Source organism: Gorilla gorilla, chromosome 3, assembly GCF_029281585.2.
Source record: "Gorilla gorilla gorilla isolate KB3781 chromosome 3, NHGRI_mGorGor1-v2.1_pri, whole genome shotgun sequence".
NCBI lineage: Eukaryota > Metazoa > Chordata > Mammalia > Primates > Hominidae > Gorilla > Gorilla gorilla.
The window spans coordinates 160,694,618-160,714,429 of record NC_073227.2 but is presented as its reverse complement, the minus strand read 5'-3'; the positions used below and the strand labels follow the sequence as shown (position 1 = coordinate 160,714,429).

General features: G+C 41.0%; 1 protein-coding gene across 2 annotated transcripts in view; it reads left to right on the top strand.

Annotated features, from left to right (window-relative positions):
- MAML3 (mastermind like transcriptional coactivator 3) overlaps window positions 1-19,812 on the top strand; it is a 435,963-nt gene that overhangs the window by 238,424 nt on the left and 177,727 nt on the right. The gene's annotated exons all lie outside the window — the stretch shown is intronic.

Genomic DNA, 19,812 nt, shown 5'->3' with positions numbered 1-19,812 from the left:
GAATTAAAATCAAGGTTCCTGGGGGCTGGAGGTGGGAATAGGGCAGGAGAAGCCTAGCCACATTATAATCAATAATAATAATAACTGTCTCCCTCTGTTGTGAGCTCTACCAGGCAGACTGTGTCTTATTCATCCCTAGCTTCTTACATAGGTCCTAGTGTATAAATGATGCTCGATGAGTGTCTGTTGAATGAATGAACTAATTTTTGCCGAGCCCTTTATAATGTATAAAGATGCTTCACATAGCAACGTGGGGTGATTGTTTTTAAGACCTTCACAAAACCATTTCCTCCCTCATTTCATTATGATTGTGAGATTGCTTTGGAATTTTGGAACTGTGATACTTTTACTGTATGCCTTTCATAAAAAGCCAAAGTCTAAATGCTTTTAAAAATATATATACGAGGAGCTGTGGAAGGAAGGGAGGAGGGAAACAATTTGTTACTGGATACTTTCTTGTAAAAAAAAAATTTTAATGTAGTTATCACTGGATGTTTTTTCTTTACAATTGCAGTTCACAACTCTTTTCCTCCTCTTTTACTAGGATGAAGGTGAATTTTAACAAAAGCAAGAAATATTTTAAAGGAAGAGAGCAAGTGGGCAGCCAGGGAAAGCTTTGTGTTTGTTTTTATGACTTGTGTTTTGACTTGGCAGATGTTCAAGGTTATTCTGCCTAACCAAATAATCCACACTGCTTCCATATCAGCAATAGCTGAGCTACCCTTCCAAGGGGCGCCCGCCATAGTCTTCTGTTAAGATGTTATGAGGGACCTAAACCCTTGTCTTGCGCTGAAATCAGTGGCAGCGCTGACACCCCCACAGCCCCTTGGTTCTTTTGCTCTCACAGCCATTGAACGTCTGCTTCTGAGAGAGTCACCCAGGAGTACCTAACTGACAGCTTTTTCTTAGATGGCTTCATCTGTTCACACTCATCACCAGACCATTAATGCTGACTTTTCCCCCATGAAACTCAAGTGTAAAAGTAGGAAAATAATTGGATTACTGTTATCCAAAAATCATTGGCACTTAGGACAAAGACCAAAGTCAGAAAAAGGAAAAAGCAGACAGATTTAGAAATTTTAAAAATTAGATATGTCTTTGACTTTTACAGGTGAAGTAAGAGCCATACTTAGGATTATAATCCATAAAAAAAATTAGGGGACAAATTAGGTGAAATAAAATCCAGAACTTCCAGATAATGACAGCACTAAGGCATTACTTGTACACATCTACTCCACGTATTTCTGCCCCAGGATACTGAGATTTTTTTTCTCCCCTCTTGGTTCTTAGAAGCATACAATTTAGTGTGTTCATATGCATGCCTCATTTATGCCTGGAAAAGACAGAAAGAAAACCCTTTAGTAAGGACTGTGATTCAAAATATGTATTACATTGACTTATTACCTACATTATCACTGTGTGTCGGGAAGCATATTGCTCACAGGTGGGATGCACAGTAATTTGGAAATACTCATTTTGGCCTTGGCATAGGATGACCTTGTCCTACTGCAGATTCATGCCCTGTGGCTATATTAGTTCCTAGGGCTGCCATAACAAATACCACAGACTAGGTGGCTTAATACACTAGAAATGGATTGTCTCACAGTCCTGGATGCTCGAAGGTAAAAATCAAGGTGTCAGCAGGGTTAGCAGGGCCATGCTTCCTCTGAGACTCTGCAGAGAATCCTTCCTTAACTCTTCTTTGTTTCCAGAAGTTTGTCAGCAGTCTTTGGCATTCCTTAGCTTGCAGCTGCATAACTCCAGTCTCTGCCTCCGCCGTCAAATGGCACTCTCCCTGTATGTCTTCGTGTTTTCACATGGCTGTCGTCTTATAAGATGATACCAGCTGTGTTGGGTTTTGCCTGTTCTACTCCAGTATGACCTCATCTTAATGAATTTCATCTGCAAAGATCCTATTTCCAAATGAAGTCACATTCTGAGGTACTGAAGTTTAGGACTTCAATATATCATTTTGCCAGGGAGGACACAATTTAACCCACAACAGTGCCTATACTTCTGCTTCAGAGCTCAGAATGTTACCTGTTTTCCTGTAACGGACTAGCTGTACGAAACTTTCATTTACTTCTCTCCTCAAGCCTTTATTTTTTCCTCCTTAGCAGTGTTCTTCCTTGGAGATGATAACCTTGTGTCAAGGTCATTGAGAAAAGAAAGACTATTAGAGCCAAACTTCTTTGTCTCCACCTCTCCCCATTCCATCTCAACATATCTCTCCCCCACATTTGTTTTTTAATCACTCTTCTGATGGCATTGATATGCCCTTCTTCATTGTCTCAAAAACAAGCACCTCTATGGGAATGTAAAATGATGCAGCCACTATGGAAAACAGTATGTCAGTTTCTCAAAAAAAAATTAAAAACAGAATTACCATAAGATCCAATATTCTGCTTCTGGATATTTAGCCACCAGAACTGAAACAGGGTCTACAAGAGATATTTGTATACCCACATGCATTACTAGCATTATTCACAATAGCCAAAATGTGGAGGCAATGAATATGAATGGATAAACCAAGTGTGGTATGTACATATGTTTTAGTCTTTCCAGGCTGCTGTAACAGAATACCAAATACTACATGGCTTATAAATAACAGAAACGTATTTCTTACAGTTCTGGGGGCTGGGAAGTCCAAGATCAAGGTGCCAGCACATTGTTGTCTGGAGAGGGCCTGCTTCCTGGATCATAGACAACTGTCTTCTTCTGATGTCTTCACATGATGGAAAGAGTGAGGGAGATCTCTGGGGCCTCTTATAAGGGCACTACCTTTCATGAAGGATCCACTGCCATGACTTAATCACCTTCCAAAGGCTGCACCTCCTACCTAATATTAATACCCTCACCTTGGGGGTTAGGATTTCAACATGTGAATTTCAGCAAGGAGACAACCATTTAGACCATAGCAATATACCATGAAATATTTTTCAGCCTTAAAAAGGAAATTCTGGGCTGGGCGCAGTGGCTCATGCCTGTAATTCCAGCACTTTGGGAGACCGAAGTGGGCAGATTGCCTGAGCTCAGGAGTTCACAACCAGCCTGGGCAACACAGTGAAATCCTGTCTCTACTAAAATACAAAAAATTAGCTGGGCGTGGTGGTGTGCGCCTGTAGTCCCAGCCACTCAGGAGGCTGAGGCAGGAGAATTGCTTGAACCTGGGAGGCAGAGGTTGCAATGAGCTGGGATTATGCCACTGCACTGCAGCCTGGGCAACAGAGCAAGACTCCATCGCAAAAAAAAAAAAAAAAAGGAAATTCTGACATGCTGCAATACAGGCAAACCTTGAGGACATGATGCTAAATGAAATATTCCAATCATTAAGAGATAAATATCGTATGATTCCACTTATGTGAGGTACGTAGAGTAGTTAAATTCATAGAGACAGAAAGTAGAGTGGTGGTTGCCAGAGTCCGGGGAATGGAGAGGATGAGGAGTTGTTTCATGAACACAGAGTTTCAGTATTGCAAGATGAAGATTTCTGGAGGTGGATGGTGGAGAGATGGTTGTACAACAGTGTGAATGTACTTAATGCCACTGAACTGTACACTTAGAAATGGCTAAGATGGTAAATTTTCTTTTACTAATATTTTAACCACAATTATATACATCTGTATGCCTATATTATACTTCTCGGACTTTCCAACACACATTTTCACTTGTCCTTCCTTCTTTAGTGTCAATAGGTCCTGCTTCCTGACTTCCCTTCTCCTTCACACCCACTCAGAACTTATTTCTCCTGAAAAAGCCTTTAACTTCACCTCATGACATACAACCTATGATGCCTTTTTTCCTTCTTGCAACAAGATTTCATATATAGAAGAGTCACACCTAATATCTCCATTCTTGTTCCTAATATCTCCATTTGCCTCAGTTCCCTGACCAAAAACTGACATTCATTTACAGTACTATTCTACAACTGTGCTGTCCAATATAATAGCCACTAGTTTCATGTAGCTACTTTGAATTTATTTAAAAATAAATACCTCAGTATTTAAATAAATTTGAATTTAATTTAAAACAGTACCTCAGTAGCACTAGCCACATATCGAGCATTCAGTAGCCACATGCAGCTAGTGACTGAAGTATCGCACAGTGCATCCTCTCAGCAATGTTGGACAAACAACACGGTTCTTGTGCAAGGATTCTACTCATCACAGTCATCTGGAGGGTTTATTAAACCACAGTGTGCTGGGCCCCACCCTCAGAGTTTCTGATTCAGAAAGCCTGGGGACTGGCCGATAATTTGGATTTCTAACAAGTTCCCAGGTGATGTTGAGGCTGCTGAGTGTCATAGAGGAACCCTCGCTCAGATTCTCAGTGAATTACTTGGTTACTAACCTAGTGGTCTCTTAGTTCTCATTTCAAAGCTGCAACTGACACTACAGATTTGACCACAAATTATTCTTCTTTGTTTTGTCCTACTTTCTTGATGATGTTTCATGTTGATCTCTCACCAATACTGTTTTTTTTTTTTTATCTGTTTGCTGACTCCTCTCATTTAATTAACAGGACTCATTTCCAACTATGCATTTACTTTCTTAGGGAACTTCTGTGCTTATATATTGTTCAGGCAGGCTCACGTGTATGGCTGGATGCCTCTCATTTCTAAGGCCTTATCTCTTTTTTTTAAGACGGCATCGCACTCTGTGGCCCAGGCTGGAATGCAGTGGGGTGATCTCGGCTCACCACAACCTCCACTTCCCAGGTTCAAGCTATTCTCCTGCCTCAGCCTCCTGAGTAGCTGGGATTACAGGCACACGCCACCATGCCCAGCTAATTTTTGTATTTTTAGTAGAGATGGGGTTTCACCATATTGGCCAGGCTGGTCTTGAACCCCTGACCTCCACCTACCACGGCCTCCTCAAGTGCTGGGATTACAGGTGTGGGCCACCACACCTGGTTTAAGGCCTTATCTTTGGGTTTGTGGGATAACTGTATTTGGCTATACCACTGGTCCTGAACAGTATGATGTTAAAAACTAAGCTGTTCTATGTCTGCCCTCTCTGAGTGGTGAGTTGATGCTTCCCAGGTCTTTGATAATTGTTGCTATGTATTTCTTTCGGCGATGTTGAGATACTTGCATCAAAAGCTCCATAGACGTGTCAAGTATTATGTATACCTGTTCGTTAAATATTCATGCAGTTAGAGAAGTCACCACTGCAGAGGGCTGAGTAATTTCCTTAATGCTTTTCCTCATGGTGGCCAACTGTTTTATAGACATAATCTGACTAATCCTTTCCATGAGGTATAGTAGGGGTCAGATGTGAATATGCCTATTTTCAAATTAGGAATTGAGGTACAGAAAAGTTTAACAGAGTGATCAGAGTCACGAAACTGGTTCTGCTTCTGCCAAGGAACTCCAGTTCAAGTGCAGGAGTCCCATGCTAAGCCCCAGACCTCCACGCAAACCTCTAACTACTAGACAACACTAAGCTTGCAGGTTTAAAACATAAAAAGAAATTGCTAAATGTGATTCAGGGCGTACTTCGCATAATGTATTTCTGTGACACTTCATAGTAATGAGATAATTACCATGGGTACTGTATTAGAGTATACATATTCTGTTAAGTTACAGCTGCAAGAAATCAGTAATGGCCATTAATCATTCCATGTTCATTCTCTGCGAATCTCAGATAGAAGTTAAGCTCAGAGTTCCAACAAACCTAAGACAAATTTTATAGTCATCATTTCTGCTGTTTACATGAAGTTTATGAATACAATAGACTTTCCCTAATTTAAACTAATTTGGGCAAACAGCTGCCTGAATTGAGAAGAATGTGAATTGAAGTATGGTAGTAAATATATACTGCATGTGATATATTTAAAAGTAACAACAGTAATTCAAACTAGACTAGTGAGCTGTTAGTAAATAAACATCCTTGGGGAACTACTTAAATATCTGAGAAGAATTCATAATACATGTATCAATTGCTTATTTAAATTTGAGTTCTTGAGTTTTTGAGACTCATTTCTATATTAAGTAGGTTAAACATTCCCCCTTATAACCTTTATTATACCTATTCTTTTACACAGTAAGCTTTTATTGTACATAAGGATAAATATTCAATTGGCCCTTAGCCAAGTTACAGCTAAATGCAAAATTAGCAGGAATTGGATTAATCAGGTTTTACTACACAGTATACAGAAATAGTGATAGACAAACTTACTATTTTCAAAATCAGGAGTTAGTTACATATTTTAGAAGAGAATATGTAAACATATGGTTTACATAAAGTTGAAAGGAAATCTAAAATGTCAGTTTGTTCATCTTCCAACTATACACAAGTAAACCTAGACAGATTATACAATTCTGGGCTGTTAGATCTATAGGGGACTTCGGAGATTTTGTCCAGGGCAAAAATGGCAGCAGAGCATAATTAACTGACTTCCAGAGAGGATACAGCTTGGCCATGAGAGACGTGATTCTAGGTCCCAGAGTCCCTCACTCTAAGCTTACAATAGGTCCACAATCCATCTGCTTATTCTAGGTAATACATGCAATGTGGACACCCAGAAAAGGTAGATGGCTTCTGTATGTAACCTGGTCCAGTATCTAGTTACCCAAACTGACACGTTCAGACCCTTGATGTCACTTAAGGCCGTTTACTCAAAATCATTCACGGTGAAGAAGAATAGTGCACAGTTGTATAAGTTAGCCAAGTTGTGGTTGCCAGAATGGGATACAACATTGTTGTCTGTGTCAGACAAGTGCTATGCATGAAGGGGAGCATTTTCCAATAGACAGGAGGAAAATAAAAACATGCAACAGGCTACAAATTCCTTTGAAATCAGGAGACTTGTGCATCTTTTGCATCCTCTGCACTCAGCTCAACACCTGACACCCAATGGGCCATCAAAAAGTAACAAATTCTTTTGAATGAGTCATGTAATTTAAACACTTGGTTTTCTGGCATTTTTATAAAAGATAATTGTGATTAGGATTCAAGTGTAATTTTTCTCTCATGTTTACCAAAGTCAAGAAACCTTGGCAGAAGAATGTAATGAATTCTTGTTCCCTGATGTAAAATAAGGATCTTATTTGGTAACTACCTGCCAAGTTCAGCCGCCCATCAGAGTTAAGAGTGCCTTCCAGGGTGACTTTGAAAGTAAGTTATTGATTTGTACCCAGAGTCCAAATAGGGACTCTTAGAGCTGGAACAAACCTTGGAGATCATGTAGCCCAACCCTCTCATTTTATAATTGAGGAAACAGAGGTCTGGAAAGGTTAAGTAACTGCTGCCTGATCACATAATTAAGTTTCTTTAGTTACTGTGCTTTGCTGAAATCTGGAAAACACCACATGCATATTTTTGCTTTTCAAGTTCCTGACATTTTCTGTTGTGTACACTCAGGGTATTTTTAAATACTGATAAGCATGTGAATGCAAACCTCATGTAGTCACATCTGGCAGTGTGGTCAGTCTTCAGTGAAATCTATTACACTGCCTTGCTTGATACCTTTCTGTTTAGCTCTTTTTGATGTGTGGTGTTTAGACAAAAGGTAACAAAATATTCAATGCAGTAAAAATCTTCCTTTCTTTCACATTCACATGACTTCAAAAATATCTCTAAAGTCATCAATTGTTATTACAAAAAAAAAAAATTGCTTCTGAACTGAGACCAAGGTGAAAAAACTCTGTCCCAGGGGAGTTTTATAGAGCTATAACCATGCAAAAGTAGGTAGTTACAGAAAATATTATGCAAACTTAACTGTAGCATTATAATGGAAACTGCATAAATAATATCTGGATGGCTAGGTAAGAAAGATAAAACCATTGAAATATATACTTTTTACAATGCACCACAATTTGAACAGAAAGTTGACAAACTCTGAACCTGTTTTAGGCAAAGTGATTTATCGCATGAGGCACTGGGCTGGCGCAAGAATCCTAACCATCATTCCTTGTTCTTCCTCTGAGTTACATTATGGCCCTGGTCTCTATGCCTTGATTTTCCCACTGTACATCTCTCTGCAGTCAGGTGGATTATGGAAAATCATCGTAAAGTGACATTTACTAAGCTGCAGGGAACAAACACTTACTATTCAGAGCCTCCTAAAGTCATGGCAGGCTAACTTTTGCCTCCTCTGAGGTTTTGCTTAGAGTTATCTCTGACTATACTTCTTTGCTAATAGTTAAGGAGTGAATGTGAAGTTTATTCTGAATTTGGGAGACAAACACTTTTGAAAATATATACATGCTGGGCAGGTGGTATGTGCCCATAGTCTCAGCTACTTAGCTACTTAAGAAGCTGAGGCAGAAGGATCACTTGAGCCCAGAAGTTTGAGGCCAACCTGGGCAACATAGTGAGACCCTCCCCCATCTCAAAATAAGTAAATACATTAATAAAAATAGGAGTATATATATTATTAAACTCTGAACCAATAGCAGTTGTTGAGTTACTTGCCTCAAGACCAAGTCTGAGCTGCATTGATATGTACATTAAGGATGGCATTGTCTATTTGCTTAACCAGCCATGCAAGAATGATATTGGATCATGTAATGGGCTGAGTTGTGTCCTCTCAGATTCATTTGCTGAAGTCCTACTCCCCAGTTTCTCAAAATGTGACAGTATTTGGAGATAGGGTCATTTTAAGTTAAAATGAGGGCATTAGGGTAGGCCCTAACTGAAGATGACTATTATCTATATAAGAAGAGGAAATTTGGACCACAGGAAGATGCCAGGAATGAGTGCTGACAGAGGGAAGACTGTTCAAGGACACAGTGAGAAACTGGCTGCCTGTAAGCCAAGAAGAGAGGCACAGGAGAAACCAACCCTGCAGATACCTTGATCTTGGACTTCCAGCCTCTGGAACTGTAAGAAAATTAATGTATGTTGTTTGAGCCACCCAGTCTGTGGTATTTTGTTATGGCAGCCCTAGAAAACTAATACAGATCACTTCGAATATTTTACCTTTTGTAACCAGCTATAACTGATTTAACTGATTTTTTTTTTTTTTTTTTTTTTTAAGACGGAGTCTCACTCTGCCACCCGGGCTGGAGTGCAGTGGCATGATCTCAGCTCACAGCAAGCTCTGCCTCCCGGGTTCATGCCATTCTTCTGCCTCAGCCTCCTGAGTAGCTGGGACTACAGATGCCCACCACCACACCCAGCTAATTTTTTTGTATTTTTAGTAGAGACAGGTTTCACCGTGTGAGCCAGGATGGTCTCGATCTCCTGACCTCATGATCCACCCACTTCAGCCTCCCAAAGTGCTGGGATTATAGGGGTGAGCCACTGCACCCAGCCCTATAACTGATCTTTATCATTACAAAATCAGAAGTTAGCACTAGAAGTGACCATTTTTCCTCCAGTGTCTCCTGAAACCTTCTGGATAAAGTCCAAGCTTCTTACCATGGTACACAGGTCTATACAGCTCTTTCTTCTGCAGGCTTGTTTCTCCACACTTCTGCCCTACACTCTGGCTCAAGCCAGATACAACCACAGTCAGGCGCCGCATAATGACATTTCAGTCAATGACAGGCCACATATATGATGGTGGTTCCACAAGATTGTAACGCCACATTTTTCATATTTTTACTGTACCTTTTCTGTGTTTAGATATGCTTAGATACACAACCAATTACCATTGTGTTACAGTTGCCTATAGTATTCAGTACAGTAACATGCTGTACAGGTTTGTAGCCTAGCAGCAATAGACCCCAGGTGTGTAGTAGGATATTAGGTTTGTGTGAGTACACTCTATGATGTTCACACAATGACGAAATCACTTAACATATTTCTTAGAATGAATCTTTGTCATTAAGCAAGTTTTCACTTAAAACCATGCTTCCTTCTCCTCTGACCCAAGGTGGTGCTCTCTCTGCCTGGGCTGTCTTCACCTCACTATGAATGCTTAAGTTCTTGGGTTGTGTACCAGCCCCAGCAGGAAGCCTTACTTCATCTGGACTGAGTGGCATGTGGTGCTTTGTGCTCCCACAGCGTGGTCGCCTATGCCTACTGCAAATGACACTGTCTTTGCCCATCTGCATTTCTTTCCTCTCCATTCTGAAGGAAAGAGATCGGCTTTTGTTCAGTAGTGTGTCCCTACTTGCTGATACAGAACCCAGCACCCAGTAGATGTTCAGTTAAATCTAAGCATGAGCAAATTTGTGCAAAATATTCCTTTAAAATATCAATTGAGAGCCAAACCCATCTAAGACACTGAGAGGACAGAGACATGTTCGAACCAAATTATCAGTTTCATTAGTTTGCTAGAGTTGCCAGTACCACACACTGGGTGGCTTCAACAAGAGCAATTTATTCCCTCATAAGGAGGCTAGAAGTCCAAAGTCAAGGTGATGGGATGGTTTCTTCTGAGGCCTTGCAATGGTCTGAATGTTAGTCCTCCAGAATTCATGTGTTGAAACATAATCTCTGCTGTGGTAGTAAGAGGATGGGGCCTTTAGGGAAGTGATGAAGTCATGATGACATCACCCCCATGAATGGATTATTGCCTCCCAAAGGGCTGGAAGGAACTAGCTTAGGCCTTTCTCTTTGCTCTTCTGTGTTTTCATCATGGGAGGACACAGTGTTCCCTTTTGCCTTTCTGTCCCTTCTGCCATGTGAGGATACCTAGATGGTGCTGTCTAATAAGTAATGGCCGTTCACCAACACTGACATTGTGAGTGACTTGATCTTGGACTTTCCAGCCTCTGGAACTGTGAACAAATACATTTATGTATAAATTACCCAGTCTCAGGTATTTTGTTATAACAGCACAAACAGACTAAGATTGGCATCTCCCCTTTGCTGGTAGATGGTTATCTTCTTATAAGAACACCAGTCATATCACATTGGCGCCCACTCTAATCACCTCATTTTAACTTAACCTCTGTAAAGACTCTGCTCTAAATGTAGTCACATTCTGAGATACTGGGAGTTAGGACTTCAACGTATGAAGTGGACACAGAATTCAGTCTCTGATCATTGGTCATGAGCACTGGCTTCATAGGTATTTACCACCTTCGTGTATCCCTAGATTGGACGTAGACTGCTACATTGCCGTCCAGAAGGTTATTAGCCATAAAGATTCTGTAATAAGGGTACATTTTTGTCAAGAAAGGAGCATTTTGTAGTTTGTTGTTTTCAGAGGTTGGAGTAGGCTATTATATTGGGAATTCTACAGCCCCAAGAATAAAGTCCTGGAAGACTGACGGACGTTATGAAATTACTGCAGAATTCATTGCTGAGGCTGGACACAGTGGTTTAAATCTCTAATCTCAGCACTTTGAGAGGCTTAGGTGGGAGGATCGCTTGAGCCGAGGCCTGGGTGACAGAACAAGACGCCATTTCTAAAAATAAAAATTTTTTAAAGAATTCATTGTGAACATTACTGTCTTCACTGGAAATTCCTGTTCTGAAATGGCCAGTACTTGGTTAACCCAGGAAATTCAATGGTCACATGTCCAGTTCCTACCCAGGAGATGGAAACATTGGATCGGAAGGGTTTCTTCCTGTCTTCACTGCTCATTGGACTTTCAGGACTGGAAGAGGTCTGTGGATCACGATGAAGTCTTGTTGTCTTTTAGCTTCAGATTGGACACAGAGGTTTTAGGCTGCCACGTCTTAAAGGGGCACTAAAGGGTCCACCCGGGCTCAGCTTTGGTCACTCCCTGTACATAATTGAAATCGCTGCCCACAGAAGTCAGTGAGGTTGTGCGGAAGAGGCTGTGTAAATGACTCTGACTGTTGCTATAACAACAGTACCTTGGTCTAATTTCTTTTGAAAAATGAATTTCAGCTGGTGGGATGAAGCCGAGCAGCTTTGCCCCACAGATGAAAGCTCTGCCGCCAGGCTCCAGAGCTCTGCTGTTTACGGACTGAATGTGTGGTGTGTACCTCCGCCTGGCTGAAAATTTTCAGAGCGGCTCAAATGACTTCCATGTTTGCCTGTATGTGAGAACGTGCCTGTCTGTCTGTGGGTATCTTCTTCATCCATGGGGGATTCATCCCGGAGAGAAAAATTCTCCCCTCCTGCCTTGGTTTCTGTTTATTAACAAAGTTACTCAAAAGACATGCAAATAATGACAGTTCCGTAATCGGTCAATGAAGGCAAGTCCCTAAGCCCCCTCAGGTTTGGAGTAAAAATCTATTGTGAAATGGAGGATGGAGGCCTGGGAGTCAGATGCTGTCTAGAAATAAGAATTATGTCCTGTTTGCTCGCTCATTGAGACGTGTGTGTGTGTGTGTGTGCGCGTGTGTGCGTGTGTGTGCGCGTGCGTGCGTGTGTGTGTGTCCAGGGGAAGGAGAGAGGGAGAGAATGAGAGAAACTGGAAATTCTCTTCCAGGAGGGTAGCTCTTAGCTGCCTGGGAGTACTGCTTTATGCAAACTGCAACTCACAAGAAAGAGCAGTGTCTGGCCTCTTTGAGGGAAACACGAGGCTTTTTATCGAGTAAGAGATCTTATTTCAATACTTTTGTTTTCCAAAGGGAGATAAACATGTGCTGGGATTTTATTCAAAAGCAGTGTCAGGTCTGGGCACCCTGGCTGTTCGCATCCTGCTAAGCTGGTGCAGGACTTCAGTGCTGTTGAGGAAAACAGTCTTTTGGAAGGGCTGAAAACAAAAATGAGAATTTCTTATTGAAAAGAAAGGGCATTTTAAGTAAACAATGAAATAAAGATTGTTGAATCCTCCCCAAGGGAGAGAAAAGTACTCAGCCTCCCTGAAATATTGCTCCTTCCCGCCTCCCTCCTTCCAGAAAATAAACAAATCGAAACCTCACACTTAGTTCTAACATGCCTATTCTTTGGTCTGTGTTGTTGGTGTAAGTCTCCAGCTGTGAATGATGCAGATAAGATCTGATCTTTTCATTTGCCATCCTCCTCCCTTATGGGGAGGAAAGCCTTCCCTTCTTCCTCACCAACCTCCTTTACCGGCATTTCTTTACAGCTCTAAATAAAATCCCATTAGGAATTTCAGATTGTAAGGCAAGGTCATGTATACAAGCATGTTTGAATAGAAAATGTATTCATGACTTCTAGTGGGAGATTATCAGGAGATATTCCTAAGGATATTGTTTCTTGTCCTTAAAAATAAATGTAATGTTATATGTGTGTGTATTTATGTAAATGAAACAACAGAGCAGTACAGGGTTCAGATTGTGGAATGCTGATGGCAACTACCAGTCTCAGTGGAGCTTTTTCCTACAGAAAGCTACTGAGTGAAGGAAGCTACCGCTGGGATGCACACATTTGCTCTCTTCTGAAGTTTTCAGGGCTGCAGCCATCATCACTTCTCAAACACATGCTAAATTTGCAGAGTGACATCTTTCCTTGTAGAGGAAGCACAAGGCTTTTCTGTGAATCAGCCAGATCTGACTCAAAGATATGAACACATCCCCTTTAGAGCGTCATGACACAGGTGTCTAAAACACTCCCAGAATTTATAAGCAGGTTTGCTGCAGTTTGATTGGGACAGAAGTCATCAGATGCAAAATAGCAGAGTAGGTGAGAGCATAGATTTGAGAGGCAGGCATAACTGAGTAGGGCTGTGCTGTGTACCCTAGGACAAACTACCTGTCCTCTCTGAACCCATTCCTGTCCTTTAAGTTATTGTGAGGGTTAATCGAGGTAAGATATGTAAAGCACTTAGCTCAATGCCTGGCTGGTTAGCTCTCAGTCAATTAGAATATTGTATGACAATAATATATTGAAACATTTAGTAAGCAGTGAGTCAACTTCTCTGATAAAAACTTAGAAGTTTAGAGCATTCTACTGAAAACTACGTGAGATTTGAAAATCATATGGCCTTAGCATTTGCAAAGATAACAGTCTTGCTTTTAATGAGTAGTTGATAATTTTGTTAACACCAGTTTAAACTGCATGTATAGAGTTTGTGAAAAACTTTATAACTTCGGATACAAAGACTACACAGGATTCCTGTGACTTGTGATGAAAATATAATTTATTCATTCCATTGGGAGAAAGCCAGGAGCCTATAAAAACATTTATGTATTTGGAAATTTGGAGATTTGAGGGGATCTTGGAACTTAGAGTTTCTAAATGTGGAGGACTTCGGCTGCCACTGCTCCTGATGTTTTACGATCCATTCCCAATATGTTGTTGTGCATTCAGTTGGTACTTATTACATGTTTAAGCATAATTAAAGGATAAAAACATACCTAAAGATTCATCCATACCCCCAAAAAAGATTTAAAATATTTTTAAATAGTAAGTAAATCAGGATGTTGCTTTAGCACTTACAGCTGGAATTGGATGGGCGTTCATGTTCCAAACATTGAAAAGAGGCACCATCAGCCTTATGTACTTCCAAGACTTTTTGGGAATAGAGTTTTAAATGTGACCCATAGCGGAAAGAAAAAAGATCATGGTCATTTCTAAAAATAACCTCAAAGTACCTCAAAATGTTTTGAGTGGTTCTGTCCCCCTGGGCTGGGGGCTCCGCGGTGCCCCCAAGGGACTCTGCAGCTATTATTTCAGATGCCCACTAAGAGGGTGAGGCCCCTTTAAAGAGGATCCTTTTCTCCCTGGAGAATTTCAGAATGGAGATTTTTAACTGCTTACGGCTGACATCCCCTCCAGAGATCCAGCATTTCCCACTGAACAGGTACAGGGAAGCTGCATTCTGGGATGGTCGAAAGCAGAGGTTTTAAACACTTGGCTCTTATGGCAATATTATATGTGATATATACAGATTATATACGTAATTTTAAAATTCAAATTCATTTACTCATAGAGAGTAAAGTTGTTTTCTGTCTAAGTAATGTTAGGAGTCTATAAGATTACCAAGGGAGGCTTCGGGAGTTGTAATAAGATTTTTCTTTTTCTTTTCCTGTTAGTCTGCCCTGCACATAGATCTCTCTAAAACAAATGTATCCAACTTTTTTCAACATATGTGTGGCAAGTGGTCACTTTTTGGCATAGACTTTGCTCTGGGGAGTGAGTTGAGCCTTTGGCACCTGGCACAGAGCCCAACACGCAGACACAGAGCACCCCTCAGTTCACTGAATGAAAGTGAAGGGAAATATATAATGTGGAGGGGGAAATGGTCAGGGATATTACTGTGCTCAGAGAAACCTAAAATGTTTTTAAAAATACACATTTTTATGAAAAATATTCTAGAAATCCAGCAAGCTTCTGCAGAATTCAGAATCCTCTAAGGTTTCAAAAAGCCCCATCTAGAGCACTGTTTCTTAGTTCTGTTTATGAGAACCCCCAGAGTATCACCAATCAACTCAGGAACATTTTGTAGTGACATTGGATTTGTATGTGTATGCATACTTAAAAAAATCACAGCACCAACCTCACAGTGTCAGAATCCAACAGAATTATTAATCTAGATCAGAATTTCTAAAACCTGGGGAATCCTAGGCCAACAGCCCCGGAAGAATCAGGTTTTTATTCAGTTTCTTTAGGTACCTGTGCCCCCACCTTGTGTCCCAATCTGGGCTACTTAATTAGAAACTATGAAGGTGGGATCAAGAAATCTGCATTTTTAACAGGTTCTCAGGTCACTAGTTACATTAAAGTTGGAAAATTACTAAAGAAAATCAAACCTCTAAAGAACGCTCAAGATCCTTTCTAAGGGCACTTAAATCTAGAAGACAGTTCTGGAAATGTTTTGCGCACTCTTCATATTCTACTCATTAAAATATCTAACACATGAGTATTCTGGGTCATTCATTAAATAAGCAAGTCAAATTCATCCATGTGTTCATAGGCTTATTACCCGCTGGTAGAATGGAAAGAGAATAAGCATGTGATAATTGATTCCAGTGAATCATCTTCTAGTTTGACCAGAACAGATCAAAATGACCAAAATGTTCTCTTTGAGCCTCTAAATTAGTTATAGCATCTGCAAGCTAAGACTCTCTTATCTTCAAGCCTTGGGAAAGACTTGTGTCTCTACCAGCTGGTGAAGGAAGCTCACTCACACTTTTGGTTGAAGAGGGTGCTATAGTGGGTGAGAACCACTTGAAGCCTTTGTATGGAAATTTAAAATTCAAGTCTGAAAATAAGCAGCGTTTGGGGTTTACATTCATGTGAAAACATGTGACCATGGTAATGTCGCTTGAAGTCTCTGGATTTCAGTTTCAGTTTTCTTTTCCACAAATCACTTCATATGTTCTCTAGTGGTTCTCATCAGGGATTCCCTGGACCCTTAGAGTCCTCAAAAATATTAAGGAAATAGTCCATTTTTAGTATTTTAAACTAACCAACAGAAATTATACGTTTATTCTGAGAACACTATGCAGTCCAAGATTTTCAAGAGCCTGCTTTGGGGATCAATTACACTAACTCATTGTGGTTATTTGAGAGCTCTTTTTAGCATTCATTCATTCATCCATGAAGGAAAATAGTTATAGTGTGATATGAATTAGAATGTCATGGAGGGTCTCTTAACCAACATCAGGAGTTGTAGGAAATGGCTGTCAAGAGAGACTGTGGAGTAGGTAATGTCTAAACTGAATTGTAAAGGACACATAGAATTGGTCAGGTGAAGAAGTTGGTTAAGTGTAAAATATGCAAAGGCTCAGAAAGAGAGAAAACAAATGTGGTATGTCCTGGGAACTGCAAATAATTAAGTATAGCTGAAAGTTTGGAGTTGAGTGGGGTTGCGGGGTAAGTGGGGGAAGATGAGAGGTAATGGCTAAGCCTGGAGAGTTTAGCTGGGATGAGGATCCAGTCAGAAGGCCTGTGTGCCAGACCTGAATGATGCTGAAGATGGTGGACAGCTTTAGAAAAGCTTAAAGTGAAGAACGGGCATGATCAGATTCACAATGTATGGAGAAAACCACAGCCACGATGCAGAGAATGGGTTGGAGGTGGCGAGACTGAGGCTGGTCAGGAGCTGCTACAGAAATTCATGAGAGACATATTGAGACTCTGAATGGGGTAGTGGCATTGTGGGCGGAAGATGAGACTAAAATTCATAGAATGGATAGTTCTTGAGGTTTAATTGGGTATGGTTGGTGGGGAAATGCTGGAACCAAGGAAGATCCCTGAAAGCACAATCTGAGAAAGCATATCACAGGTGGCATCAGAACCCCATGCCTTTGATGAGGGCATGACTGTGCTTTGTCCAGTCCTGGATGAGGGTGCAGTGAGGCTTATGGAGGAGTCAGACCTGAGTTTGAATTTGAATCTGGGTTTAGCCGTCTTCTGCCCAGCCCCCTGAGTTCTGTAATTTCAGACACACTGCTTAACCCACGATGCCTCTGCAAGATGATTGTAATAAAACCTATCTTTTAGAATCATTGGGAGCAGGAGAGAAGGAATATGGTGGTTTACTAGAGTTGGACATTAGAAATTGGATGTCTTCCATCTTAGAATCTTCATTATTAGTAGTAGCATCACTATCTTTATTCCCAAGCTCTGTGATCCTGCCCAACTTCGTGCAAAATCAGGGACAGGACAGTAAGAGTTTCTTTGACTTGCCAGCACTGCTAAAAGTCTAATGGAATAAAAGTCCTCTTTGTCATGGACACTCTGGCCCATGGAACACCTCAAGAATCTGCTAGGATTGGGGGCCCCTGTGTCAGCAGAGGCCTGGTAATCTTAGCCGTGCTCCTCCTTGCTGTCGGTGTCATGCACCCTCGCCCACCACACCCTCTCCAAAACACTGCCCCTTTCCCTGTAGAACCATCCAGCCAGCACATAGCCTGCCCCACAGGTTTGTGGTGAGGATAAAATATGATTCTGTGTGAAAGTTCTTTGTAATTCCAAAGGCACAGCTATTCTTATTACTACTGGTTTGGACATAATGCACAACCCTCCCACTCCCCATTCTGTCTCTCTCTGCCTCTCAGTTTCACTGTCTGTCTTTCTCTCTCTCTCTCTCACACACACACACACCACATACCACACACACACACACACACACACACCAGTTTCACAGAAACAAGCCATCAAGCCGCACTAAATGAGGGACTTGCGCTGGAGCCATTATGGAAGACGAATTGTTTCCTTCAGAGTAATTGACACATGATAGCAGCCCATATTGTCATAGGCATTGGATGAACAGCATACTTCAGCTCCTGGCACCACAGCTTCACCTAATGGGAGAAAACATTTATATGTAATGATAGTAATACAAGAGCAAGGAGGCTGATGCTCAGGAAAGAGTTACTGTGATTCTTCCACGAGGGTGCAGTCATACTAAGAGGCTTCGGGCTTTGCGAGGCAGAAGGGCCAGGGACTTCCTAAGATAAGGCTATTTGGGATGAGACTCTGCCCTGAGTCTTGAGGAGAGGAAAGTCACAGGGACATTTCCCTGTGCGCAGCCAGGCATTCCCATGTTCTCTGAGCAGGGAGCTTGTGAATCAGCCTTCTCAGCCACATAGCTGGCTCTGTGTCTCCCTCTCCGCCTCCCTCTGTCTCCCATGAGGAACATAAAGAGAATTAGACTCCCAGACCACCTTTCCATATAGCAAAGGATGATGAGGCAGACAGAAGGGATGCTAAGATTGCTCTGCTATTTTGGACATAAGAAAACAAAACATAAAAATTATAGCACAGCATCTTCGATAATGTCTTTCTTATATTCCAAAATGCAGATACATGAAATATATAAATCAAGATTTGGGTTAAAGGGGCATGCAGTGGAGAACTTTAGGCCCTGGAGGAAAGGGAACACTCGGAGGCTCCAATCAGGTGGCATGCTGAAAATGTATTTGATTCGAACCTCAACGATCTAGCCTCTGCTGTTCTACAATCTAGGACATGAATGCATTAGCACTTGGACTTGAATTGCAAATTTGATTTTTGTTGTTCATATTAAAAAAGCTACATCAGATGCTTGGAAAACATTAGGGTTTTGCTGGCTAGAGAACAGAAATACCCTACCTATTTGTGTTTTGAAGATCCAGTAAGCATTCCTTCTCAGTTGCAGTTGTAACTATTTGTATCACTGAATTTTGAAAATGGTAAAGCTAAGCCTTAGTGGATGTTTACTGTTATCAGGTGTGAGGCTAAGTGCTCCCTACATTATTTCATTTAACCTCAGACTCATGGTAACTCTGTGAGCTAGATATTATTGACCCACTTTGCAGGTAAGGAAACCAAGGCTTAGGAGAGGTTAAATAAGTTTTCCAGGATTCATTTATTCAACATGTATTTATTGTCTATTCTGAGCTACTGGAAACAAAATGGAAGAACCCCTGCCTTCATGTAAGTTATATTCTAATGGAAGGTATCATAGCCAACATTTCTTAAGAACCAGACAATATTGATATGTATTAGCTCCTAGGTAGGTGATGTTGGATTTGAACTCAAGCTTTCTAACTCCAGAGCCAGTGCTCCTGTTTCTCTAATTCTCACTGTACTGCCTCACCCAGCTGCTCACTCAGCCGTAAGAGGTGAAACTTGGGTTTCCAGCCAGAACTGCCTGACTATATGGTCTTGGCCACCACCATTTTACAAGAAACAAATGGACCAGCTTCATTTACTTCTCTGTCCTGCTCCATTCATTGCATGACCTGGAACAGAGTCATGGACTTGGACTTTCTAAAATCGAGTCAGTTCATTGTTAAGACAAATGCTTATGTTTTGAAGGTTAACATCACTCCAGGAGGTGCCAAAAGCCCTAACCTTCATTTCCTTTAAGTCCTGAAGCTGTGATATTTGATCATGCTGCTATGTTTGGAGCTATGTTCAAGTATCTTCCATACTTCTGATCAAAACCATGGTATCTTGCCTTGTCCAATAAATTATATCATTTTCTAGCAGTTTCTGTGTAATACAATGAGTTGAGCCAGTATTTTTTTTTTCCGTCAAATTCCAACGTGTTCCCATTAGGCCCTTGTGTTCAGCAGTTCGAGGGTCTCTACCAAATGACTA